This window comes from Sus scrofa, chromosome 4 (assembly GCF_054392235.1).
Source record: "Sus scrofa isolate SSC_HxYL_T2T_F1_AM1 chromosome 4, Sscrofa_HxYL_maternal_Yorkshire_Landrace_v2.0, whole genome shotgun sequence".
In the NCBI taxonomy this organism is placed as follows: domain Eukaryota; kingdom Metazoa; phylum Chordata; class Mammalia; order Artiodactyla; family Suidae; genus Sus; species Sus scrofa.
The window spans coordinates 23,974,310-23,997,119 of NC_139386.1; the positions used below are offsets into that span (position 1 = coordinate 23,974,310).

At 33.6% G+C, this 22,810-nt stretch overlaps 1 long non-coding RNA gene across 12 annotated transcripts in view; it reads left to right on the forward strand.

Annotated features, from left to right (window-relative positions):
* Positions 1-22,810, forward strand: part of LOC102168185 (uncharacterized) — a 131,834-nt gene that overhangs the window by 87,047 nt on the left and 21,977 nt on the right. For 8 of the 12 annotated variants that reach the window (XR_014842977.1, XR_014842983.1, XR_014842976.1 and 5 more), the window contains exon 1: positions 1-21,779. This exon is cut by the window's left edge and continues 19,542 nt beyond it. This is a non-coding gene — a long non-coding RNA (uncharacterized LOC102168185). The remainder of the gene's footprint in view (positions 21,780-22,810) is intronic. The other 4 variants (XR_014842980.1, XR_014842986.1, XR_014842985.1 and 1 more) reach the window with 2 other exon arrangements.

Consider the following 22,810-nt stretch of genomic DNA (forward strand, 5'->3'; position numbering starts at 1 on the left):
AGTGATGTGTATGTATGTGTGAAAGAAGACTCTGTTACTCTATCTACTGAATATTTCTGACACCAGTCACAGGTGGTGGTTCTCCAGTCTACTCTCACTGCTGTCCAACTTAGCCGCAAATCAAAGGTTTTGATTATTTGTGGTTCACAAAACTCAGGCAAATGCTTTACTTACTATTACTGATTTATTATTAAAAATAGGTAAATAATTTGAATATCAAAGAGGATATATGAGTAAAGTATAAAAGCTATTTAATCTTCTCAGTGTTTATTGAAATACAAGTTAAACTCATGTGATATCACTTCATATCAACCAGAATGATAATTGTGATGATGATGATAATGGAAAATAACAAGGGCTCATGAGAACATGGATAAATTGGAAACTTCATTCATAATAGTGAACTATAAAATGATGTCACTACTGTGGAAATATGTAAGGTGAAACTCATAAGTCTAAACACAGATTCCCCATGTGAAACAGCAATTTCAAGCCTTAGTATATACCCTAGAGAATTAAAGACATATGTCTACACAAAAACATGTACATGAATGTTCATAGCAGCATTATTCATAATAGCCTAAAAGTGGATACAACCTCTTCCCAAGAGAAACAAAAACATATGTCCTCAAAAATATGTACATGAATATTTATGGCAGCATTATTCATAACAGCCCCAGTGTGGAAACCCAAATTTCCATCAACTAATGAGTGAATAAACAAAGTGTGGTATATCCATACAAAATAATGTTTTTCAGCTGGAAAAAAAAGAAATACAGATGCATTTAACATGTCTGAACACTGAAAACCGTAGGTTAAGTAAAAGAAGCTGAACACTATAAGTCACATGATGTATGATTTCATTTATATGAAATGTCCAGCGTAGGCAAATCTATAAAGACAAAAAATCTATAGGCCAGTGGCTGCTAGGGGCTGGGACTAATGAAAAAAGTGATTGCTAATATGTATAGAATTTGTCACTGGGAGATAAAAATATTCTGCAATTAGCTAGGAATAAGATAATGGTTGCATAACTTTGTGAATGTGTTAAAATTACTGAATTACACATTTTAAAGTAGTGAATTTTATATGTGGTTATATATATGTGTGTGTGTGCATATATATGGGGGGGGGGGAGACTGTGGGAGATATTATTATGTCCAAGAATTTTCAAAATAGACCAGTATAAATGGAGATTTGTTGACAGGGAAAAAATGTCCCAGAACACTTTTTTTTAAAGAGATAATCAAGAGTCAGGCCACACAGGGTGTAATAAACTCTATTAAGGGGTCTGGGTATTATTCATATTTCATTTGGAGGATATCCAGCTGATGTAAGCAGAGGAGAAAGATGAATGGATTTATGCTTGTTCAAATTATTCTGGCTTCCCTTTGGAGAAAACATGGGAGCGAAGCAACTTGGAAGGAGAAAGACCATTAGTCTATGAGTTGTATAGGTGAGATGATACAGGTGTCTAGACTGGAGGCATATGAAATAAAGAGAAGATGACGTGCTTGTGATGTGTCTTGGACACTGTGACAGAATTGGAGGTAGAAGCAAAGAGGATGGAGGAATCAAGGATGATTTCTAAATCTCTGGCTCAAGAAGCAGAGTGGGTTTTGGTACTTTTAAGCAGGATAGAGAAAACAGAGGGTTTTGAAGGCAAACATGAAATTCAAAATGTTTACATGGATCTTGAAGGTCAATCTGGTAACTGAATTTGTGAGTTTGACTCTCAGGAATTGCGGGGAGGGGCTGTCTCTACCTTGGTTCAAGTGCTTTGCACTCTTCATAGAAGAATTCATTTTGGCAGGCTCTTTCCATAACATTCTGTCAGGCTACGTTTCTTCTTTCATATATCCCAAGATACCGAGGTACTATGTAGTATTAAACTAAATTATCTCCTAGAGTTTTAATGGTCAAACTTCTAAACCCATATAAATTCAAACATTATGTATTATCTTGTCTCTCAGTTTTGATTACTTAAAATCAACAAGGTCTTACTTGATGTTAGTCACTCTAAATTAAAACTGAATTTGATTCAGACTTTTATTCTATACATTTAACTCAGCTACATTTTCTAGCATTAGCTCTGGAGCTAAACCATGTCACTAACTTAAAGTACATCAATTACCTCTAGCCACCCTGTCACACAATATCATTATAAAATACCTCCTAGATTTTCTAGGAAAACTCTTCCTAGATTTTAAAAAAATCACACACATTTTTACCATACATAGTCCTAAAATGATGCAGGCTATTTTTAGACTATTGTTCAGTTTAGCTGGGTTCCTTAAGATGAAAAGTATAAAATGGTATAATTTTGAGCCACTGATAAGAAATAAGTTTCCAGGATAGGTAACCAATAAAATATGATTAATGGTCTTATACAGTAAATCCGATAGAAAGCTTAAAAATACAGCATCAATTGTGACCAACAATTAGGTAAAATACTTACATATACTAATAGAAATCTGTGTATGCCACAATTCTAATTCTTCTGCATGACTCGTGTAGGCTATGCTCTTTAAAACAGTTAATTAAATTAATATTCTTTAAAATGAAAAAAGTTTTGTCTTTTCTACAGAACAGAGATTCTCTCAATAACAGTGGTCATTCTATTTCAGTACTGTTCTTTAAAGATGTCCTGAATCTCAATATAAAATGCCTAATATGACTTTCTGAGTACACTAGAGAAATTTTCTAGGCATACTTTTCTTTTTTAATGTCTTTTTTTCCCCAGCTTTATTGAAGCATAATTGACATACAACATTGTGTCAGCTTAAGGTGCACATCTGATGTGTTGATACATGCACACACATAGCTAAATGATTACTGGTCGTATTTCTTTTTAAATTTCTTTTATTAAAGTGCAGTTGATTTACAGTGTTGTGCCAGTTCTGCGGTATAGCAAAGTGACTCGGTCATTATATACATATACGTGTGTGTATATATTTTATAGTATTTTTATAGTATTTTCTATCATGGTCTATCCCAGGAAATTGGATGTAGTTTTCTGTGCTATACAGTTGGTCCTATTTCTTTTGATGTTGATAAGGACTAAACCAGAAATCAATTAGTAATTACAAATTTATTATTTACCTGGGAAGCTCCCAAATACCATGTTAAATTCTCTAACGATTTGTAAATTTATATGGAGATTACTAAACCTAAGGATGACTCACTGTGTGTATAGTAGCTGTGAAATCTCTAAAGATAACTTAATGAAAGCTGGCCATTCTGTCAACATTGCTGTACAAATTGTGCAATTAAAGATGGTGACAGTGATATAGGAGGTTTGAAAGTTCCATTCATTTAACCATTATTTCCTAAGGTCTACTGTATGACAAGAATTTTGCTCAATGCCAGGAATTTAGGGTTAAATAAGAAATAAGCACTGCTTTAATAGGATCATTATTTAATGGGAGAGACAAATGAAAACAAATAATTATAACACAGTGAGATAAGTGCTAGAATGAAGGATTGTATAAGGTACTATGGAAGCATAAAGAAGGGACAACTACACTCTGCTTTTTAAAGAAAAGGAAATCATAAATTTAGCTTAATAGTGTTCATAAGGCCTTTTTGCCACTTAAGAATTAATCAATGAAGACAGAAGGATGACTCATGTTATAAGATAATTACAGCCTAGAGACTTCAACAGTTTAAGCAAAATGTTATGAGACTTAACTGAAGATACATATTTAAAAAAAAACATTGCCTACAGGTCTGTAGATACATACATAATTCATGTATGAGTGTTACTGCTTTTTCAAGGTGAGAAATGATTTGAAGACAAAAGCAGGGGTAAAACTGCATGAGCAGTTAACAGTTTGAATGGTAGAATGGCTGGATTATCTGTGCCTTTTAGGAATTTCTATCATAAAAGTTAATCATGTCCTATATTATCATATTATGATTTCATATAAGCTCAGTTTAACCTATCCAAATCTTCAGAGGAAACAGATTTTGTTCTTTGCTAATCACTTTCTACAACTGAAGTGCCCACAAATGTATTTTTGTTTACTTGTACATACACATATGCACACATACCCACAGGAAGAAAAGAGAATGATAATACATCAAAGTGTTAATGGAAATTATTCACTATTTGGATTATACATACATGACTTTTTCTTTGTGCTTTTTTGGGGGAGGGGCCACACCCGCAGCACAAGGATATTCCCAGGCTAGGGCTTGAATCAGAGCTGCAGCTGCCAGCCTACACCACAGACATAGCAACTGCAGGATCCAAGCCACATCTGCAGACTATACCACAGCCCATGGCAATGCCGGATCTCTAACTCACTGAGCGAGGCCAGGGATCGAACCCACATCTTCATGGATTCTAGTCAGATTTGTTTCCCCTGCACCATGAAGGAAACTCCCTCTTTGAGATTTTTTATCTCCTATTTTTTCATAGCTTACATAAGTTGCTCTTATGATTAGAAAAGAATAAAACTTTTGGTAAGAAAAAATAATAGTCATCATAAAACCTAAACTGGGTTGTTAAAAATGTTACACTTTTCTGTATAGAATGCTAAATGTATTATAGATAATAAAAATCTATGTACATGTAATAACTATATCTTTGTATATTAAGCCATCCTCACTTTTTAGAATTTTTGGTTTATCAGTCTCAGGGAATGCTTCTTCTCACCAAGTCCACAAAGAGGTTAGGGGATAGTAGAGTCAGTTTTGCTCTAAGACTCTATTTTGGACTGAATATTTATGTCTCTACAATTTTCATATCTTTAAACCCCCTAATCTGAAGGTATTGTAAGGTTGGGCTGTTGGGAGGTGGATGGGTGAATAGGCTTATGAGCGTGCAGCCCCCATTTGTTTGGTCTCCCTTTCAAGTATTCCCGTTGTGCCATTTTGTCATTCCAGTAACAAACTTTTAGGAAGATGGCTTTTCAATTTATAATTCTGAGATTCTGAGATTTATTAGTCCCTCTAGAGATTCAACACTGCTCCTTGAAGAAGAGCATTCCCATCATTAAAATCCAGTTCCGGTCAGTGGATGGCATTTGTAGAGTTCTTAATCAAGAAACAGAAAATATAAAGGACAGCTGCTGAAAATTCCTGGTCATTAAGACACATCCTTCTCTAGAAGACTTTAAAGTGAATGGGGAATAGTGTCAGATTCAAAAGTTTTGCCATTAGCAATTATTTTTACTTTCAAGTCCCTGTGTTATAATTAATGATAAAGGATAAGAATTAACATTCTTATTGTTGTACTTGCATTTTTTGACTTTTGCAGCATATATAACTCCTCCTGTTTTCATTTCTCTCTCTCTTTTTTTTTTTTTTTTTTTTTTTTTTTGGTATTTTTGCCTTTTCTAGGGCCATATGGAGGTTCCCAGGCTAGGGGTCTAGTAGGAGCTATAGCTGCTGGCCTATGTCAGAGCCACAGCAACGTGGGATCCGAGCCATGTCTGCGACCTACACCACAGCTCAGGGCAACGCCAGATCCTTAACCCACTAACCAAGGCCAGGAATGGAACCTGCAACCTCATGGTTCCTAGTCAGATTCGTTAGCCACTGAGCCACAATGGGAACTCATTTCTCTTTTAATTGATTATTTTTTCCGGTATTAGTTTAAAAAACTATTTTGTTCTTTTCAGAACTAGCAATGTTTGATTTAGGTGATTCTACTTTTCTTCTTTATCATTTAATTAATGGGTATTCTTATTTTTAATACTTGAGATACTTCTTTTCTATGCATTCATTCTGTTATTCTTTGAGTGGCTCCTTCCATTGGATGTTTAGCTCATTTTCCAGCCATTTTTCTTCTCTAACATTGTGTTTAGGGTAATAAATTTTGCAACAAGCATTATTTTACTCTTTCACCCATATTGAGTTATAGTTTTTATTCTTATATAATTCTAAATATTTTGTAATTTTTATCCCAATTCCTTTGATCCAGTGTTATTTAGAAGCAAAATATTAATTTAAAAATTTTATAACATTTTTGTTAACTTTTTGTTACTTATTATGTAATTTAACTATGATTGATAACATGCTGCTAGGATAATGATGACAGAAGATTTGCTGAATGTAACTTAATGTCTTATATATAGTCAATTTTGTAGTCATCCTGTGTATGATAGAAATCAATGTGAATTCTCCAAATTTTGGTGGCACTGTTTATTCAATATTTATTGTCTAAATTTTTATATTTGCTCACTGAACATCTCTCATCTCAGCTATCAAATTTGGATACTGGGATTTTTAAATTCCCATTTAATTTTTTTTCAGCATTAACAATATTTGCTTTATGTGTTTTGAAGCTATGTTATTACCTATACATAATTATTATTTCCTACTTTAAAAATTTTCTCATTATGATGAAGCTCCTGCACCTGCATCAATTTTTTTTTCACCTTAGCTCTATATTTTTGTGTTTCTGCTTGACTATTACCTTTTCTCATTCCACTTTTTTCACATTTCTTAATCATTTATTCATTCATATGAACATTCATTATTTATTCATATTTGTCTCTTGTAGACATATATTCAATTTTCTGCTTAACTCATTTGAATACCTCTTTCTGTATATTTTAGTTTATTTACATATGTTTGAATTTTCATGTGTTTAATTTTATTGGAAACACTTTTTTTGCACTTTTTATTTTCCCATTCTGATATATTTTATCCCTTAATACATTTATAGATTCTTTTAAATTGATAGATAATTTGTTTGCTTTCGTCTATCCTCCCTTTTTCCTATTTAACTATTTTTGAAGTTATCCATTATATTTCCAAGAAAGTTACACTAGGCATCCTTTATAAGCATTTCACAAAGACTCCTTTTAAAGGTACAGAGACTTTGGCATGCTTTTATCCTATTGGATAGACTCCAAATTTATTTGAGGTTAATGTTCATATTTGAGTTTGATTATTTCATTCTTAAATTTAACATATTTTGATATTGATATTTTATATTTCAGCTGTATAATGTTTTCTTCACTTCTCCAATATGAGTCTGAATCCATACAGTAATATTTGAGTGCTAACAGCTTTTAAGCCTCACCTGCTCTTTTCCTCTATACACACATCTAAGTATGATTATAAGAGTACTTAGCCATCCTCTCCTCTGGTGCTGAACAAGAGATGGAAGTCAAGCAAATGGCTGCTTGCAAGCAGGACCTCTTACTGGCATCCCTCACCCTACACATAATAAAAACCCAAATCAATCTCCATTCTTTGGAGATTCTCTCTCAAGTAACTTTTGGACCAGCTTGGAAAGCTTATTCTATATATTTTCATACCATCTTGGGGAGAGGGAGAGGAAGAGAGAGACAGAGACACAGAGATAGACAGAGACATAGAGTTATCAATCTTAACATCTATACCAAATTTTCAGTGATGTCCCATCCTACTTCTACACGCTGAATCTAGCAACGGATGTATCATTTCCTTTGTTTACCATTCTTTCTTACTGTTCAGATTTCCCTTTGAGGGATTTTTTTTTTTCTCTCCTCAATCCATTTATATATGCTTTAAATGAACTCCTTTTTTTGGGGAACAGGTTCTCAGTGATTATCTGTCCCTAATTCATCAATTTATAGATTTTTACCCTTGATTTTAATTAAGAGCTTCACTAGATATAAAATTATGCATAATTATTTTCTCTCAGAATGGTAAAATTTTGATTCATATGCCATTTTTATTCCATTGTTATCATTGAGAAGGCAAAAGAATATATAATCGTTGCATAAGTAATCTTATTTTAAACATGTGGTTTCTTTTACGTACGTCATCTATGTTCTGCAGATGGCCTATGGTATATCTAAATTTGTTTTTATTCATTTTGCTTGGGATTTTTTTTTTTGTTTCCTGCAAAATATGTTTAAATTTTCTGATTAAGAAGCATTCTCAGCCAGTATCTTTCTTAATATTATTAGCATTAAGAAATAATATTTGTCACCTTCATTGCTCCAATATCTCATTCTGGGATTCTGAACAGATAAAAGTAATTCTCACTTTTTTTTAAAAAAAAAAAAAAAGGCAAAATCAAAGACTAAAGTATAGTCTGCAAAGATTAAGGTAAATAAATCTGAAATGTGCAGCTCAATGGATATTCTATATGGAAATGCTTCTGTAATTGTCAGGATCTCAGAGGTATTTCTTCTGTTGCTATCCAGACAATGATTATCTTCATTCTTTGGGGTTGGTAGAACAAATAGCACAGGCTGGGTGGCTTATAAACAGCAAAAATATATTCCTTACAGTTCTGGGACCTGAAAGTCTGAGAGCAGCATGCCAGCATGATTTTCATGAAGACCCTCTTCTGGGTCAAAGACTCTTCCTTGTGTCCTCACCTGGTGGAAGGGAGCTAGGAAGCTCTGTGAGAACCCTTTAAGAGTACAAATTCCATTTATGAGGGCTCCACCAAACCAATTTCCAAAGACCTCTTCTACTAATATGATCATTTTGGGGAGTTAAGATTTCAACATATGAATTCTGAGAAGACACAAACATTCAAACCAGAGCAATGCTCCACTCCAAGAGAGAATTGCTTCGAGAGCTTAGAAACATGAATCAATTTTACCCATCCTCGAACTTCATATAAATTCAGTAACAAGTACATGTGCCTTTGTGGTTGATTTTTCTCATCATTATTTCCATGTGATTTAACCATATTTTCCCACGGTGCAGTAGTTGATTTATTGTCATTGTTGTGTAACATCCCATTGTATAAATAAACCACAATATGTTCACTCAGTTGTTGACATACATATGGGTTTTTTCCAGTATTTGGATACTCTCTAAAAGCTGTTATACTTTTTGGTGAACAACTGTATTCATTTCTTTTCATATCATACTTTTGAATTGATATGCTGATTCATGGGGAAAGTACATAATTATACTTATTATTAGTATATGCTGTCCATTTTTTTCTAAAATACATTTAAGCTTTATGCCACCATAAACAATGTACAAAATTATCTGGTTTAGTTCTAGATATGGTTCTAAGTAAAATAACATAATATACTTATCATTTGTTATCTTTTTTGAAATGTCTGTTCAATTGTTTTTTGTTTTGTCAGACTATTTGTTTCTCAAACTTTTCTTAATAACATCTTTCATAACAAAGTTTATACACTTGTTGAATTCTAATATATCAGTTTTTTAAAAAATTTGAGTGTTTGACAGTCTATCAAAAAAGACTCTCTTAAGGTATAAAGATTTTCTTCCACATTTTCACTTTTATATTTTATGAATTATCTGGTTTAATTTTTTGTAAGATCTGAGGTAAGAGTTTCTGCTTTTGCTTTTTCTTTTAACATATCGATGTTCAGTTATTCCAACCACTTATGGCAATTATTTTCTTTTTTCTTTTCTCCTTTAATTGCATTGGCACCTTCAAAGAAATCTCTGAGGTCTATTATGGGTATTATATTGTATTCCATTTGTCTATCATTCCATAATTCCACACGGGCTTTATTGCTATAGTTTTATAGTAAGTTTCAAAATCAAGTAGTAAATACTCTACTGTTGTTATTCTTTTTTTTTAACCATCACATTGGCTCTTCTGGGCCCATTTTTATTTCAAAATATACATTTTTAAATCAGCTTGGCAAGTGGAGAAGGTAAAATTAAAGACAAAGTATCTGTGTATAAGTACTATAATTTAGTTGTTAAAGTTGTTTTCAATGGGCTACGGACAACATTCTGAAACCATAATGAGTTTATTATATTAACACTGAACAAATAACAATGGCAGCATGGAATGGTGTTTCTCACTATTGGACTGGAAGTTTATACACAAATAAGAGGGGAGTTAGAAAAAAATCATATGATACTAGATTAGAGTTGCAGACATTAGTCTGAACTCATGGCATATATATCTATATATATATATATATATATATAGCTATTTATATATCTATCTATCTATATATATATATATAGCTATTTATATATCTATATATCTATAGCTATTTATTTTACATAATATTTTTATGTTTCTATACATACCTATTTTTTCTAGCTATCCAGTACAATGCTCAGAGTTGTCATCCTTGCCACATTCCTGTCTCAGATAAACGTGACAATTAAGTGTAATGATAGTTGTAGGATTTTTCAGGTGTTTTCAAAATGTTTTAAAATGTATCCTACTTTTACTATATTGACTATATTAATATTTAATAATTTTTCTGTCTGTGCTTACAAAGACTATTATATTTTATTCATATTCATTGCTATATATTCTCTTTAGTTACACTGGCCTCATTAAATAAGTTCTCTCTCCCTCTATATTCTGAAATATATGCTGCTTCAACAACTCACAATTGTTTTTCCATTTTTCCATTTATTTCATTTTATTTTACTAGTTTTTTTTCCCCCTGTGTACTTGATATTTGGTATATAAAAGAAACATAGAAACTCCTAATGGTATCTTCCAAGAGGCTGCAGGTTCTAGAACTGGATCCACCAAAGAAACTTTATTTTTCCTCTTACATTTTTATTTATTCATATTCATATTATTATTATTATTATTATTATGTGTGGAAGCAACACATCCCTGCAATTTAACCTCAAACAGAAGTTTACTCCTCTTTATTCTCAACCTCTTTTTCTCCTTCACATTGTTTTTTCTCCACTGAGTTGAAATTATTTCAGAGCTATCCTACAGTTTACAAATCATCTCTTTCATGGTATATAATCTAATATTTAATTTATCTAACACACATCTTAAAATTTTCATTGTTTTTCCCTGTGCATTGACTATGGTCTGTCTAAAGCATTTATACAATGAAATATGTTTCTCATATGAATTTTTCTCTTCAAAGTCTTGATACCACCTCCAAAATGTGCTTCTTCTTGTTTACAGCATACAGCCTTCAAATTGTTACTTTTTAAAAAAAATTATCCAGAATTTATAGTGAACATTTGCTTTTGGGCTAGGTCTGTTAGGAGTTATTTAGCCATCATAAAAACACTATATGTACTTGAAATATTTGGAAGCTATTTAATAGTATCTTATCTAATGAAATTTATTTCTAGGACTGTATACCCTAGAATGATCTTGAAAGGTTAAATTATTCCATTTGCTAGAGATTGATTTTCATATAAATTTCATTATTGAGCACATTAACCATATCATTTTAGATCTCAGGGACCCCATTAGCTGAATTAGTTGATAATCTGGTAGTACTTCAAGGTAGTCCAGAGAAGCTTATGAATGTCACTGCTCTCTGAGATAAGTTTTGGCTAAATTTCTTGATAGGTAAAGAACTATAAATGAGAGTGTCATTGGGGATAAGGAATATCAATATATCTGCAACCATATAATGAAAATAAGTGTTCAGAGAGAAAATCCAACTATACGCATAAAGTTTTGTTAAAGGAATAAATGACTTTACATTATCAGATTAATGTAAAGAATTACATTTGCAATTACATTTACAATTAGAATTAAAGGAATATTCTAATATATGGAAATACAGATTCCAGATATACTATATAAAATACTTAACTTTATTAGGATTGTTCATATATTTATGATTCCTTTAAAAAAGAATCACTGGAGTTCTTTTGGTGGCACAGTGGTTAACGAATCCGACTAGGAACCATGAGGTTGTGAGTTCGATCTCTGGCCTTGCTCAGTGGGTTAAGGATCCGGCGTTACCGTGAGCTGTGGTTTAGGTTGCAGACGTGGTTCAGATCCCGCGTTGCTGTGGCTCTGGCGTAGGCCAGTGGCTACAGCTCCGATTGGACCCCTAGCCTGGGAACCTCCATATGCCACAGGAGCGGCCCTAGAAAAGGCAAAAAGCCAAAAAATAAAAAAGAATCACAATCCCTCTCAGATTATTTGTGGATAACTTCAAAAGTTATGAAAAAAGAGAATATACTGGAATATATTTTTAACCAAACTTGCATTGGATTATAAAGATAATCAAGAATATGACTTGTAAAATGGCTAATATAATTCATAAATATTATGAATTATATTGAGAATATTCTGATATATAAAAGGGAATAAAAAGCTCTTGATCAAAAGATAGTCTTTACCAAAATGCAGCATAAAATATAATATTCCTGCTTCTAGTTTAACTCCTTGAGAAGAAGTAACTCAGTCATCTTTTAATACCATACAATTTTTGAAAGGGAAAAGAAAGTGTTTTTGCAGTATTTTGAGTTTATTTTATATTGCCTGTGTAACAATTGTGTATTTTACACAGTATATTTTAGTAATTTTTATATATCTCAGAATGATCATTTTTACATTCGAAGACTTCTTAAAACAATTACTGTTTTTCTATGCTCAAAACACATGGACTAGTATTGTTCCATCTATATAACATATTTGAAATATTTAAATGAAATTGTGCTATGTAAATGGATAATATTGATCAAACAAGAATTTTTTGTAATTATGTTTATGAAAGCTATTTCTCCCACAGGAAGGCAGCTGACAAATCCCAGTTCTTCTTTATCATTCTAACACAACAAATCATGAACAAAGTAAAATCTTCAGAATATAAAGGAATCATCTTCAAAAAAAAGCAAAACAAAACTCTCAAGCTGTACAAGCAGTTTCACTCTCATATAATACATTCTCTCTTAGTCCTTCAGGCTATTATAGCAAAGTATCATAGACCAGGTGGCTTCTGAAAAAGAGAAATCTATTTCTTACAGTCCTGGAGTCTGGGGAGTCAAGGATGAAGGTGCCAATATCATGAAGACCCTGCCTTCTTTATAGCTGGTGCCTTCCCACTGTGTCCTTGCATGATGGGAGGGACTAGAGCTCTTTCTGAAGCCTCTTTTATAAGGCACTAATCTCATCCACGAGGGCTCTACCTTCATGGCTTAGTCATCTCCCAACGTCCCACCCACTAATACCATTGGTCTTTCAACATATGAATTTTGAAGCAGACACCAGCATTCAGATGATTACCTTTACAAATTATTTTCTCTTTAGAAATAAAGTGTATTTGAGACAACACTGCTTCATATGTTGAACAAATGGCTTAAGATCTTTTATAAATAATAATCCATTTAAATTTCATAACAGCTCAGGGAAGTAAATATTGTTCCTACCTCAGTTTTGGAGATCAGAAAATTGGGGCTTATAGAAGTTAAGTGATTGCCAAGATCCCATAGCTACTAAGTGAGAGAACTAAATTTTAAACCAAACAGTTTGTCTCTAGAATTGGTTTTAACTGTGATGCCTTACTGAAAAGCCAAGGAGTAGAATAAGGATCAGTGGATGCAAAATTACTAAGAGAAAATTTCAGAGGTAATGGGGGATTCTGGCTAAACTGACCTAATAGAACTTTTGCTGAATTTAGGCCAGACATCACCTGGGGGAAGACAGAGCATGAGGAACCAGATTAGGCATTGCATAAAATAAAATATAAAGGACTGGGAATTCTAGCTATAATGATTTAACAGGATTCTTGCTAAAATTGGACAAAGCAGAGAGGAACACACACAAGTCCAACATTTGAAGTCTAGTCAAAAGAGAGACCCGAGTTGTCTAAGTAGAGTTTGGTCAAGAAGAGAATCTTTATCACCATCTACTTCACTAACTATATTCCTGTAACCAACTATTGAACCGATTACTGTAACTATATCACTAAGTGGGGTAAATTATTTCCATAGTTTCCCAAAGGAGGACAAAGTTAAACCCACAGACTCTTTGGCAGGCAAAATTCATATTCAGTGGTAAAGGTAAAATCCTTTTAATGACCTATACATCCCTACCTTATCTGGTACTTAATAAACAATTCTGAATGAATGAAAGACTGAATAAATGAATAAAGGGATAGAATACATCTATTGCTTCATTGTTTATGTAATATCTAAGATAAATTTCAGTCAGGCATTTGAACTTATAGTTGCATGAAATTTATATTCAGCATCAGGAAAAGTTTAGCCACTTTCTGCTGCAAAAGCAATTGAACATAATATAGAAAGATGTTTCAATAATTATAATGGGCTTTATTAGATTTAATATTTGAGTATTTTTACAAAGATGGAGAAACTTTACTAGTTTTTTTTTGTTTGTTTGTTTGGTTTTTTTTTTGCCACCTCCTTGGCATCCATTTTCACTTCCCTCTGATTCTCATTGATAATGCTTGAAGCTTTGAGGTGTGAACTGAGCTTTGGCACTTGCCATCAGCCTCTACATGGAGTAAAACATGAGCCACGGCAGCTGCTGACTCACTGCACCCCCTGAGGGTGGAGACCAAGAGTGAGGCACTTTGTGTTCTGGAGAAAACTGGAAGAGCAGGTCTTCGGACAGTTAGATTTTCTTTTTTAAGGAGAAGATTTCATGAGACAAATTTTTGCATCTCCTCATACCTAGAAAAACACTAAAATCCTTCAATCATGGCCATTGTGACTAGCAGTATCCTTCAGCAGGACACCAGCAGCAAACGTCTGTAAAATGTGTGTGTGGCTGCATGCACCTCCCCCTTCACTTTTATGACATATCGATATCTTCCCCCTTTCCTCTTTGGAGCAGTATTTCAGATTCTTGTATATTCAGCTAGCTCTGAAATACCGCCCCCCCTTTGGCTGTAGTTAAGTGGACAAAAGATGTCCTGGTCATCTGGGAGAATTGCCACTCCCAAGGGTGGGCCAGTGAGCTCTGAGAAAAGAAAACAAAGACTGGCCTACAACTGAGGTGCATATCAAAGGAGTGATTCCAGAAAGCCCAGAACTTTACACCTTCCCATAAAAACTGGTTTTCTGTAAATCTTTTTCTGTAAATATGGTTATCTATAAACCTTTTGTTCCTACTACCTTCCCTTTGTTGCCAAAAGTCCTATATGCTAGCTTCCCCTCTCGCCTCCTCCTCAGATGGGTTTCTCAGGGCTCCCTGAGATGCTTTCTCCTGGGCTTCAGTCCCAGTTTCACCCCAAATATAAATTAACTCTCAACTTTCAGGTTGTGCAATTTTTTTAGTTGACAGAGGTCAAAAACTACATTCTTAATGTTGGAGTGGAGCATGTGACCTTCTGTCCTTTCTCAAAGCAGTTTTGATTTTTCGGTTTTAAAAATCCATAAATACTTTAGACAGTTTTTGTTTTTCTATATTTATTGCCTTATCTTTCTTTAAAAGTTTCCTAAATTTACCTTTGTGGGTGTGTCTAACTTTCTTTCATTGATTCGATCTATCTTTCTACTGGGATTATTTTCTTCAGGCTCTTTCTTGAATTTATCATTCTTTGCTTCTCTCTGTGGACCAGAGTTCTGAGATGTAGCTATGATAAAAATTCAAGAAGCCATGAAATCAAAGTTTCATAACTACTCTTTCTGGCACCAAGGGTAAGGCAATTCAGTTGTATAATCTGTACCAACAAAATGGTCAACTTCTTTTCCAACTTCTACAAACCCAAACACTGCTTATGTTCATGAAAAGGAAGCAGATACCCACCTGAAGGAACAGAAAAAAAAAAAAAAAAATCTTAAAGCAGCCTCCTAACCCTGTGGAAATATGCCCTATAATTATAAAACTACATGCACACATAGTTATATGTATGTATAAGAAAATAAGAATATATTTCCAGAAATAGACACATAGGCAATTTTTTTCTTAAAACTTTCTGTGGTATTTGAATGGTTTAAATAAACAAATAACACTATAAAATATAAAGTCATTTCAATTTTAAACAAAACACCTGTAGTTTTTTTTTTTTTTTTTCAAGTACATCTGTGAAAGAAACTAAGATTAATGTCTTGGGTTATAATACAATATAATGGTTGCTAAATAAAATTCTTCTGATCTCTATAAAAATGGGTCAAATAAATGCCATCTCATTTTGCTACAGTAGAGTGCCACTGAATCTACATCTTATACCACAGCAAAAGTAATATGTTTCGGGGGAAGTTTCCTCTCTCACAGGTGAAAAAATACTCTTTATTTACAAAGATAAGTCAACCAGTGTCTCAAGTAATAATCAGATATCAGATTCAGATAAGAGAACGTTAGGTATTTAAATGAATTTTTACATAGGTCTGCCTCCTCTTTAACAGAAAACAGTACGACTGTTCAGTCAAAATAACTGATTATTTAATGATCTTAGTTGATTACTAAAATTCACAGACTACTTTTAGAGATTGGAATGTATTTTTGTATTTATCTTCCATGTGAACATGGAATTGAGTATTTTCCTAGATGTTTAATTTCAAAACTCTAATGATATATTTATTTTCTCAAAACACCTGCTTCAACATACCATACTAAGCATAATTTAAGAAGCAATTTGTTTCCCTTTCCTTCCTTCTTCTCTTATTTCCTTACTCTTAAGTGATTGGATGAAGCCTGAAATTAGGTATAGCATTACTGTAAAATAAAATGAAAAAGAGAGAGGCAAATATAAGGCTAGAAATGTGGATAAGAGCCAGGTTATAGAAAATACTGAATGCTATGTGGTGGCTGTGTTTTATTTTACAGTGATGAAGAGTATTTTATTTGCAGTTTAACCCATGTGAAGGTACCTTTTGTCAGCATTTTGATAGGTATACTTAATTAAAAAGGAAGAATAAAAAGAATAACAAGATATTTTGCAGTATACCATGAGAAAACCAATTACACTTTCAAATAGCAGAAGATTCAGAATGAAGTCAAAGAAGAAAATAAGTTTGAAAAGTAAATGGGATGAGGTACCACCTCACACCGGAGAGAATGGCCATCATCAATAAGTCTATAAATGACAAATGCTGGAGAGGTGTGGAGAAAAGGAAACCCTCCTACCCTGCTGGTAGGAATGTAAATTGTAAATTGGTACAACCACTATGGAAAACAGTTTGGAGGTTCCTCAGAAAACTAAAATTAGAATTGTCATATCCAGCAATCCCACTTCTGGGCATATATCTGGACAAAACTATAATTCAAAAAGATACATGCACTCCTGTGTTCATAGCAGCGCTATTCTCAATAGCCAAGACATGGAAACAACCTAAATGCCCATTGACAGATAAGTGAATTAAGAAAGATATGGTACGTATATACAATGGAATACTACTCAGCCACTGAAAAGAATGAAATGTCATTTTGAGCAACATGGATTGGCCTAGAGATTATCATACTAAGTGAAGTGAGTCAGAAAGATAAAGAAAAATACCATATGATATGACTTATATGTGGAATTTAAAATATGACACAGATGAACCTATCTACAAAATAGACGCACAGACATAGAGAACAGACTTATCCTTGGTAAGAGTGGGGGGGCGGTGGGATGGACTGGAAGTTTGGGGTTAGTAAATGCAAACGATGACATTTAGAATGAAAAAACAACAAGGTCCTACTGTATAGCACAGGGAATTATATCCAATCTCCTTGGATATATAATCATGGCTGAGCCATTTTGCTGAAAAGCAGAAGTTATAACAACAATGTAAATCAACTATACTTTAATAATAGTAATAATAAAAGTAGGAGTAAATTTGGTAGAAATTTATCAATGACTTGGATGTGGGTTGTTGAGAATTAGATGTATCAACTATGAATGCTGGGAGAATTGGAAGGAATATTACTAACATATTTTAAAACTGAAGAAAAAAAGGAGCTGAATGTTCCTTCAAAGAATTACGGTAGAATGTGGTGTTATAAAATGAAGTCTCATATCACTCAATATATTAATATACAGTATCAATATTTGAAAATTAGATTTACCCATGAAAGATTTATATTTTCTTTTTTACAATTTTGATAAAAATATAACTATTAAAGTCTTACATTTTCAGAGGAAAATGCATTAATCAGGTTAGAGAAGATTGCACAGATATGTTTATATAGTAAAGATAGTAATATTCGCCTTAAAGAGCATACCATTCTCAAGCAATCAGATAATGTGTGCTAAGGATTGGGGAATCAAACATTGGAAAGTGGTAGAATCAAATGAGAGGTAAATTGAGTTAAGGTGTCTTAAATTTCCTCTATTCTGTAATAACAAAAGTATGAAATTGTGAATTAATATTATTCTTTACTAAGTCAAGGATGAAAGTTTTAATTTCTAGAGAATTACTAAACATACAACAGGGAAAGTGGAAAGCTAAAAATAATCAGTCAATAAGTTTGATATGTAATAGTTTGCAGACAACGTGATACTATACATAGAAAATCCTAAAGATGCTACCAGAAAACTATTAGAGCTCATAAATGAATTTGGTAAAGTTACAGAATATAAATTAATGTACCAAAATCTGTCGCATTTTTAGACACTAACAATGAACTATATCACAAAGGGAAATTAAGGAAATAATCCCATTTACAATCATATCAAAAAGAATGAAATACCCTTACCTAAGGAAGTAAAAGACGTATACTCAGAAAACAGTAAGACACGATAAAAGATATTACAGACAGAAGGAAAGAATATAGCATGTTCACAAGTTGGAAGAATTAATATTGTTAATGTGATCTTACTGCACAAGGCAATCTACAGATTCATTGCATCCCCATCAAAATACCAAGGACATTTTTTCACAGAACTAGAAAAAATGATTTTAACACTCATATGGAAACACAAAAGACCCAGAAACAGCCAAAAAAATCTTAAGAAAGTAGAGTAGAACCGAAGGCATCATGCTCTATGACTTCGGACAGTACTACAAAACTACAGTAATCAAATAGTACAAAAACAGACACATTGATCAATGGACCAGAAGAGAGAGAGCCCAGAAATAAACTCACTCACTCATGGTCAATTAATATATGACAAAGGAAGTGAGGATATCCAGTGAATAAAAGACAGTCTCTTCAATAGGTGATGTTAGTAAAATTGGAGCACTACATATAAAATAATAACATCTGAACATTCTGTAACACCATATACAATATCTAGGTCCTCAAAATGAATTAAGGACTAAAATGTGAGACCAGAAACTGTAAGATTCCTAGAATCTATCATTAAAAAGAACAGAAATAACAAGTTGGTAAGGATGTGGAGAAAAGGGAACCCTTCTGATAGTGGGAATGTAAATTGATGCAGCCATTGTGAAAAACAGTATGGAGATTTCTCAAAAACCTAAAAGTACAACTACCATATGACCCAGCACAGTAATTCCACTCCTGACTATATATTTGAAAAACAAAAACAAAAACTACTAATTTGAAAAGATGCGTGCACCTGAATGTTCATAGCAGCATTATTTACAATTGCCCAAAATATGTGAGCAACTTAAGTGTCTATCAACAGATGAATAGATAAAGAAGATATGGTGTGTGTGGAATACTATTCAGCCATAAAAAGAATGAAAATTTGCCATTTCCAACAACATGGATGGTTTGGGAGGGCATTATGTAAGTGAAATAAGATAAAGACAAATACTATATGATATCACTTATATGTGGAATCTAAAAAATAAAACTAATATAAAAAATAGATTCACAGATACAGAGAACAAATTATTGGTTACCAGTGATAGGAGAAAAGGGCAAGAGAGGGGTAGAGAAGCTACTATGAATGAAATAATTAAACTATAAGGATATATTATACAACACAAGTAGAATCAATGTTTTATAATAACAAATGGAACATAACCTAAAAAAATCAATATGTTGTGCACCTGAGACATATATAATATTGTAGTTATACCTCAATTTTTAAAACCTAATAAAAGAATAATAATTTAAGACCTTAGGTTTTTCACATTAAATTTTATGTTCATGTTTGTTTATGTGATCTTGTAAAATCACATATCAAATGTACCTGTCATACCTGGTAAAATGAAAAAAAAGTTCAAATCATGAGAAAGTGGGTCCTTAAAGCAATTGGAAAAAATTAAATCATGTTGTAAATGAGAAATCATATTAAGTGTAAATGGGCTAAATGTTATAAATAGATTACTAAATAAATGTATGCTGTGTGTAATAATCATATTGAAAGGTTTGTTAGGTGTTGCAGTTTAAGGCCTCTTCAAGGATATTGAACTGAAAACCTCTGGCCAAGACAGGAATTACCAGACCCTTATCAAGGCCCCACCTGTCTCATTGTAATGCTCCTTCTCCCACCTCCAGCAAACTGGCCTACTCCTTCCTACTCCCTGCTAGGAAAGGTAAGTGGCCCACTCCTCACTCTGTCCCTTATAGGTCCCTTATAGGCTGCCAAGAGTCCAGCATATGTATCAGAAGACTCATTCCCCCAACCAGTCAGAAGTCAGCAAGTGTATCCTGAGACCTCACCTCTCCCTGGGCTATAAAAACAGACACAACCAGCTCTCCCTGATTATCAGGAAGTCGGCCAGCTGTGTTGTCTGTGTCTCTTGCCTCAAAAACTTTTTTCTTCTTAATTTTGCTTTGAGTCTGGAAAATTCTTCTTTCCAACCCATGTGCACAGACCATGACATTAGGCAGAATGTTTGAATATAAAATAATTGAAATTGGTATTTGTGAATACACCACTCAAAAGATAGCTAATATGTCTATAACACAGCATATATCAAAATTTATTCTATAGAAGATAGTTTATAATGTTGAAAGATTCAATTCATCTAAACATCTGCCATTTGATAGCATGCTTTCAAGATATATAAAGAAAAAAAAATAGAGAAAAGAAGGTAAAGGAAACCCCCATATAGAGAGATATAAACACGATTCTATCAGAAATCACAGAATGTGAGGACAAAATATAAGTAAAAATATAAAAAAATTGACATTATTAATAAAATTCCCCATGCATACCTTTGTTGTAACCCCTAAACAAGCAATTCTCCTGAGAACAGGCGGGAGTCTGACAGTTCAGTTCAATTCTGACGCTACCTGAGACAGTATCAGAATTCACAGGTTAATGATCCACCCCCACACCCCCCACACACATTTTAGAAACCAGTCACAAGCCTAGGTCATTACGTGTGTTTCTGACTGACAGGCCATAAATCAGAGATTCCCAGAACGCTATCCTTAGATTTAATTAATTTCCCTGAGTAGCTCACAGAATTCAGAGAAATATTTTACTTGCTAAATCACCAGTTTATTATGTAAGGTTGTAACTAATGAAACCGAACAGTGCCCTCTGTCATTCCTAGGCGCAAAAGCCTTCATGCCCCCCATTTTTTGTTTTTAGGATATGAGCTTCTGCCTCCATGACCTTCCCTGAGTTCCAAAGGGCAGATTCAGACAGTTGCTGATCAGGGAAGGGAGTGGATGCTGAGACAAGGGAGGCTCAGTTAAAAACAATAGTGGCAGTTTTGGGGCAGGGTCTTGGTTCCCCCTTGAGGGATAGATATAATATCTTTGAGCTCTTCTGCAGAACTAAAATCCCCACCAAAGGAGAGACATTAACTGCTTGAAGCATTCTTCATTCTAGAAAGGAGGACCACCAGAACCAGTTTTGGGGCCGCTAAACACCAGCTTTGAAGAATGCAAGCTTGCCCCTACCCTGATCTTTATTTACAGCCCTATTTTCCACTCCCAAACTATAAGACCATCTCCTATTCCTTCCAAAAGGGGGGAACAATCCTTAAGGAATTAGCTGGCTGTGGCCTCCTTTGCCTGGCCAAGCAATAAAAGCTATCTTTTTCTCCTTCACCCAAAACACTCTCTCCACCTTTCTGGTCAGCACAGCTAGACAGAAGCTGAGTTTTGGCAATACTAAGAAAAGCCAGATAAGAAAAAAGTATAGGACAAGGGCATGGGAGCTTCCATGACCTCTACAGTCACGACACTCCCAGAACCTCCACGTGTTCACCAATACAGACGCTCTCTGAAGCCTGTCCTTTTTTTTTCTGTTTTCAGGGAGGCTTCATTACACGGTCAAGATGGATTAAACCTTTGGAAACCAACATTCAACCCTTTTTTTCCCTTGATGGAGGTAGGACTGAAAACTCCAACCCTCTAATCACTTGGTTAGTTCTCTTGGCAACCAGTCTCCATCCTTAGTTAGGATCCAAAAGTAATCTCATAACAAAAAAAAAAAAAAATCTTGATCACCAGTATTACAAGACATTTCAAGGGTTTTAAGTACTTTGTGCCAGAATACAGGATGAAGACGTAACCGTAGAATACAATTTCTGATTACAGTACAAATACGCTAAAATAGCAAAAAGATAACTAGCAAATGCACTTAAAGTTTGTCTTAAACTTGTAGGTTTAATAAATAGCCTATGGTCAAAGGAGAAATCATAAATAGCATTTTATCTTAGTAATTACAAAACCCCTTCGCATTAAGACTGGGGTAATGACAGGGATAATTGAGAGTAGCCTTAAATATAGGAGGAAAGTGGCTGAAAAATGTGAGTTAATCACCCACATAGAAAATAGAATTTCTCATGTAGAAATGTAGCAGGAGATCTTCACTTTCCTCTCACTCCAAAAGCCAAAATGGGTCAGTCTACAAAGCAATAAAACACACTTCAACCTAGCAGAGGACTGAGGACTCTTAAAAAAAACTAACCAACTCCAGAAAGGGCTCAGCTTAACAGTTCTGAAATTACTTGACAAATCAATGTTGGATAAATTAGTAAATTCATGATGGACAATGCATCACGTTTCACATAGAGTAATGAGTAAACAAGGGTTGGGGGAGGTAAATGAACCCTCCAGGGCTAGAACAGAGTTAGAGGTATCTTAGAAATTCATGTTTACTTTGCTCTATACACATGTTGATGTTCGCATACTGTGATATACTTATGTATAGAAGAATTGATATCAGAATTAAAATGAGTTCAGGGATATTTTCTTATATATACATTCACCTTTCTATTCTCCAATTTCTCATTAAGAAGCTTTAATCAACTACCCAGAACAGGAAGGTAAATAAAACATAACAATACTGTATATTTTATATTGACTTTAGAGTACATATAATACCCCAGTAATATTAGACTATTTGAATGAGGTTAA